This window comes from Herpailurus yagouaroundi, unplaced genomic scaffold, assembly GCF_014898765.1.
Source record: "Herpailurus yagouaroundi ecotype Mexico unplaced genomic scaffold, PumYag 162, whole genome shotgun sequence".
NCBI classification, from domain to species: Eukaryota; Metazoa; Chordata; class Mammalia; order Carnivora; family Felidae; genus Herpailurus; species Herpailurus yagouaroundi.
In genome coordinates, this window is record NW_024412403.1 from 4,165,652 (window position 1) to 4,170,861 (window position 5,210).

At 60.4% G+C, this 5,210-nt stretch overlaps 1 protein-coding gene across 1 annotated transcript in view; it reads left to right on the forward strand.

Annotated features, from left to right (window-relative positions):
* The first annotated feature begins 12 nt into the window (after positions 1-12).
* Positions 13-5,210, forward strand: part of PRDM15 (PR/SET domain 15) — a 67,632-nt gene continuing 62,434 nt past the window's right edge. The window contains exon 1 of the mRNA XM_040484969.1: positions 13-607. The gene's annotated coding sequence lies outside the window, so the exon portion shown is untranslated. The remainder of the gene's footprint in view (positions 608-5,210) is intronic.

Here is a 5,210-nt window from a genome sequence, read left to right on the forward strand (position 1 = left end):
CCCCGGACCCCCAGTCCTGGCGCCCGGCCCCCCGGGGGGCGCTCGGGGAGGGTCCCGGACCCCCGCCCCGGAGGTTAGGAGCGCAGACCCCGGAGTCCGGGCGATGGGGTTCCCTAGGCCCCCCCGAGGGCACCCCGCTCCCCCCTCTCCCCGTTTCCGTAAGCCCCTGGGTGGCCGAGGGAAGGGAGTGAAGTCCGTGGACAGGTGACGCGGGGTGGGTGGCCGAGCCCGGGAGGGGCTCGCCAGCCGCACAGGTGAGGCCCTGCCCGGCTCGGCCCAGCGCGGACAGGTGGAGGCGCTGGCCATGTGGCCTCTCGCGCGAGGGACAGGTGTGCGCGGCGAGGGTCAGGTTAGAGAAGACAGGAGTAAACTCGCTGTGGAAAATCCAACGGCCTGATAGGGTAACGGGCTTACCTTTATTAAGCTCTTCACTTAGGGGATGGGGTTTCTCCCCCAAATGCTCAGAAATTGCCCCCACCGTCCCCAAGGGTACGTTAAAATGGTAGGAGTGTGACATCAGTGACACATGGACCCGTCTACGTGATTAAAGCCACCAACACAACACCACGTTTGCTTAAGCCACTTCCCTAAAATCCGGATTCACCAGGTAAATTTGGAGAACTCAGCTTGGTTCCCGAAGGTAGTTTTGAGGATGAAAAGTAAGGGAGCCCCTGGTTTTGTGATGAACCCTGACAGGGAACAGCAAGAAGTCTCCCAGAGAGTGTGGAGAGGTAGGCAGTGTTGTGAGGAGGGAGGCGCCCCTCCCCGACACAGCACACCAGATATTTTGTTTCAGACCTGCACGTTTTCCATATTTTCACGGCTCCACACGGCTTCCGATTTCCTTGACATCACTGTCTTACGGTGAACGGCTCAGAAATAGAGCTGCAAAGTTTGGATTTTGAAAGGGAAAAACAGCGAAGTCCTTCCTTTGTACAGAGTTTTTTTCCCCTGTTGATTTCTTTGATTCCTACATTGGCAAAAAAGTTGCCAACAAAGAATGTAATGTTATATTCTCTTTTGGAAGCAGAAAGGACCTTTATTGTTATGTTTTTAACCAGAAGACCAATCAATCAATCAGTCAACCCCAATTGCAAGGCTGATCCCTTTTCTGGGAGTAATTATAGTTGAGAAAGAACTCAGTTTGCTTCAGATACCCTTCTAAACACCATTCTTTTGCTATCGTTCTCTGGGGAGAGAGCCAGGACAGGAACGCGCCTCCCCTTTTGCAGACGTTTAAGGGAGATTGAAGGAATGTTTCTGATACACGTGGTCTCAGAGGTTAAGTTTGTTAAGCAGTGACTCAGGTGCACTTGTGGTGTGCGTTTCACGTTTGTGCGGTGTGGGTGATCCGTGAGCTCCCCTGAAACAGCTCATGATGTGTCCTCAGCTCCCCGGCTGTTCGTTCGACACAGATTTATTCAGCCAGGGCCTGTTGTGTTGGACAAGCCAGGAGGCCCTGCCTCTTGCGCCCCACGCTGTGGGGGGCGGAGGAAGGTGTTGACAACGAATAGTAACACTCAGTGAGGTGGGCGGCGGTTGGGGTTGGAGGGTGTAGGGGAGAGGAAGCAGGGGGAGGCCGGGGGGGGGGGGGGGGCACGCTCAGGCAGTCTGGGCAGGGGGCGTTGGGGCTGAGACCAGTGCCGTGAGGTGCTCGTGGAGGTCAGGGGTGAGCGTGTCGGGGGCAGATGAGTGGCACACGTAAAGGGCCGGGTGTGGAGCCAGCTGCGCGTGCCCAGGGGGGAGAGGCGGTGTGGTGGGGGGGGGGGGGCCCACAACCCCCGGGCGGTCCGCGGCTCCGTTTATCCCGAGTGCCAGACGGATGCCACAGAGGGCTTCGGCAGGGGTGGGACAAGATCTGCGTCTGTGGCGGCCACGTGGGGAATCCGGGCCTGACAGGATTCCATTACAAACAGGGTGGAGGCGGGAGGGAAACGAGGAAGTAGGACAAAGTATATTTCTAGAGCCAGGAGGCCCCGCTGCAGGTTTGGTTGGGAAATGCGTGGCAGGTGACAGGAGGTGCAGGTGACCGGTGTGTGGGGGCCCCGGGAGGAGGAGGAGACAGCGGCATCTTCCAACTGCCCCTCTCCGTCTGGGGTGGGAGACACCCTGGCTGGGGGCCGGGGGAGGGTCCGGGTCCTCACCTTCCTGACGCACCGGCATCCTGGAGAGCGGTCCTACCCCTTGCAGCCCGGGAGAGATCCCTACAGATGGGGGGGGGGGGGGTCGGGGGAGTGGCCTCGCTGCGGGTCAGAGACCTCAGGCTTGCGGCACGTGGAAGGCGTCCTTACGCGGACGGAGCCTGTGGCACTCACGGTGGCAGGATGGTGGCCGTGGGAGGCGCTGCTCTAACAGAGCTCTCCCTTCCCGGCCACACGCCTGTGGAACGGGGCTCCCGCACTCACACTTAGAGAACTGGAGTGGGAGCGGATCTGCACACTTGTCCGTGGCGGGCCAGCCCACTGGGGAGAAGGCCTGTGCGCCTCATCAGACGTGGCTTCTTTGCCAGATGACTGTTCGTCAGAACACGTGCTGTCATTTTGTCGGCGTCGGTGGGGTTCCAGTTCACGCAGCCCCGGCCCGACCCGGAAGACGCGATCACAGCCTGCGGGCCTAGAAGAGCAGGCCTGGTTGGACCTGCGTGCCTGAGTTCACGTGCACACCTGCAGGTGGCCCCGTGGAGTCCTGCCGAGCGCGAGTCCGTAACCGTGGCTGTCCCGTCCCGTCCCGCTCGCAGCGCGGGGAGCGGTGGTCACAGACGCAAAAGGGCCATGGACTATGACAGGGAGAGCTGGTTCGCGGGCGTGGAACACGGATGGCCGTGGAGATCATGCTGTCGCGCTTCGATTCCAGCAGACGTGCTTAGAGGAGTGACCTAATGGTTTTATTTTAAGAAGCCAATATTTATAAAATGCTGGAAATCCTGTCCTTGCAGCTGTTAAAACCAGGGACGAGCGGTGTGAGCTTAAGTGCCGGGTTGTCTGCAAAGCGGTCGGTGGGGTCGGGGCCGAGGAACGGACCAGGGACATGGGCCCGGGAGGCGACATGGGGGCAGGGGCTGGGTCCAGAGGGAGAGGGGACCAGGGGGCAGCCCGGGTTACCCTACGGAGGCGGCTTTGGACAGGGGACGGGAAGGGAAAGGGACTTGGGAAGGCGCCCCGAGAGACGCGAAGTAGGTTCCAGAGGGAGGGTGTGACGGCTGCCGCCTGGTGCCTCGTTGACGGAGGGCTGGGCTCAGCAAGCTGGAAGGCGAGGACAGGGCTGGTGGGAGGGCTTTGGTGGAGCCCTGGGAGCGAATCCTCCGGTTCAAGAGAGAACGGTAGTCGAGGAAGCGGACAGAGTCCTTCCGGGGAGCTTTGCAGTAGAAAGAGAAGTGGGGCCTTAGAGGTCACGGGGGACCATTTGCGTTTGAGGGTGAGCTGAGATTGAGGCTGGCGGGAACGTTGCAGGGCTGTAAACTGCCAGAGAGAGGTGTGCAGTGAGGAAGGTGGGGGTGGCCTGGGGCCTCCCAGGGAAAAGTGGGTGCGGCGTGCCTGTGTGGGGCCGGACAGAGTCGGGGAGGAGGGGCCGTTAGGGGGAGGCCTGAAAGATCGGGTGGGAGTTTGACAGACGGAGGGAAGAGTTTCCAGGACGGGAAATGAGAAGGGGTCGCCGAGGCCGGCAGCTGGCCGTGGAGCAGCCCTGCAGAAGCACAGTGGGGGCGGCTGGGGCCCCTCACCCTGATAAAGCCCAAAGGAACCCCGCTGTGGACCCTCCCCTGCGCCTTCCTGGGCCTGCAGGGTCAGATTTCCGTGAACTTGCGTAAGGCTGAGACTTGGGTCTCTCTGGGATGATGCCGATCTCTGCCTCATTTGTGCCACGTCTTCTGGGCTCCGTCTGGCTTGTTCTCGACCCGCAGCATGACCCGTGTCCCCAGTTACGGCCGCGAGCACGGATGTCGTGTAGGTTCAGGGCACCGGCATTGATGCCCTTGATGTCGCTGGAGGCAAACCGTCTGTGAGTCGGCCGTCCTTACATCATGATTCGTGCGGGGATAACGCTCGGGGTGATGTGGCAGGACTGTTCCTTCCCGCTGTGTGTCTGTGGGGAGGGGAGACCGTGCCTGCAGGACAGAGTCTGTCTTAGAGGAGGAGTGGTCCGGGTGTTGCGTAACCGAAGGCCTTTGGCTTTTGGTGGCTTAAAAATACACGTGCTCGTTAGTTATAGCAAGTTTGCCTTCGATCGTGGCCAGAACCAGGTGCAAAACGTTGGCACGACGTCAGGGCAGAGGTTGACACAACCCTCGCTCTGACCAGGCCGCGGCAGTCCTGTCCGTGGATTCTGTGTTCTCAATGTCCACACGTCCCCCGGGGCCCCCTTTCCCCGGCACGCCGGGCTTCCCGGGACTTGGTTCTGTGCTGCTTTGCTCTCCACGGAGCTCCCCTCCTTCCCCTGAGAATGCACGAGGTTCTTTTCGTCACCAGCGCTCCCAAGGGGCCCAGTTCGAGAGTGTCCCACGAGGCCCACGATTAAGAAGCAGGCCTCACCCTCCCATGTCTCCGTGTGAGGGCTGTCCGTCGGAGCTCTGATCTGCGCGAGAAAGTCGATATTACCTCAGTTCCCATTCTTAGGGGGGCAGAGTGCAGACATCTGTCTTCCCTCTTTGCTCAGAAATCCTCTTAAAAAAACCACACCTGAGCATCGGAAGTGTCGATGTTGGCTTCGATGAAACTCAGGGGCTCAGGAAGAGAAAACAGAAGAAGTTCTAAGAGGTGACACAAGGAAATCCGGAGGCTGGAGGGCCCGAGCGCGAGGGCGCCAGGGCCCCCGCGAAGGTCGGTGGCGTAAGACGGAAATTCTGAAAGCTTCTGGGGGCAGCGAGTCACGTGCAGAGGTGGCCCAGCCAAGAAGGTGTCAGCCGTCCCAGCCGTGACGTTGGACGCTGAGGGACGGTGGAGTCCTACCTTCCCTGCGTGGAGTGAACACGGCCGGGTCCCGGCAAACCGTCGTCTGTTGTCTGAGACGCAAGCCGAGACATCTGCAAAGAGGGCACATCTCCACAAAAGACGTCCCTCCCGTGCACCCCAAGGAAACCCCAGGACAGTGTGGCCCCCCCCGTGGAAGGAGTGACCTAGCGACGGGACGCAGGGACGGGCAGGGGCTGCCTTCTGGCTTCCACACACAGTGTGTGTGTGTGTGTGTGTGTGTGTGTGTGTGTGTGTGTGTGTGTG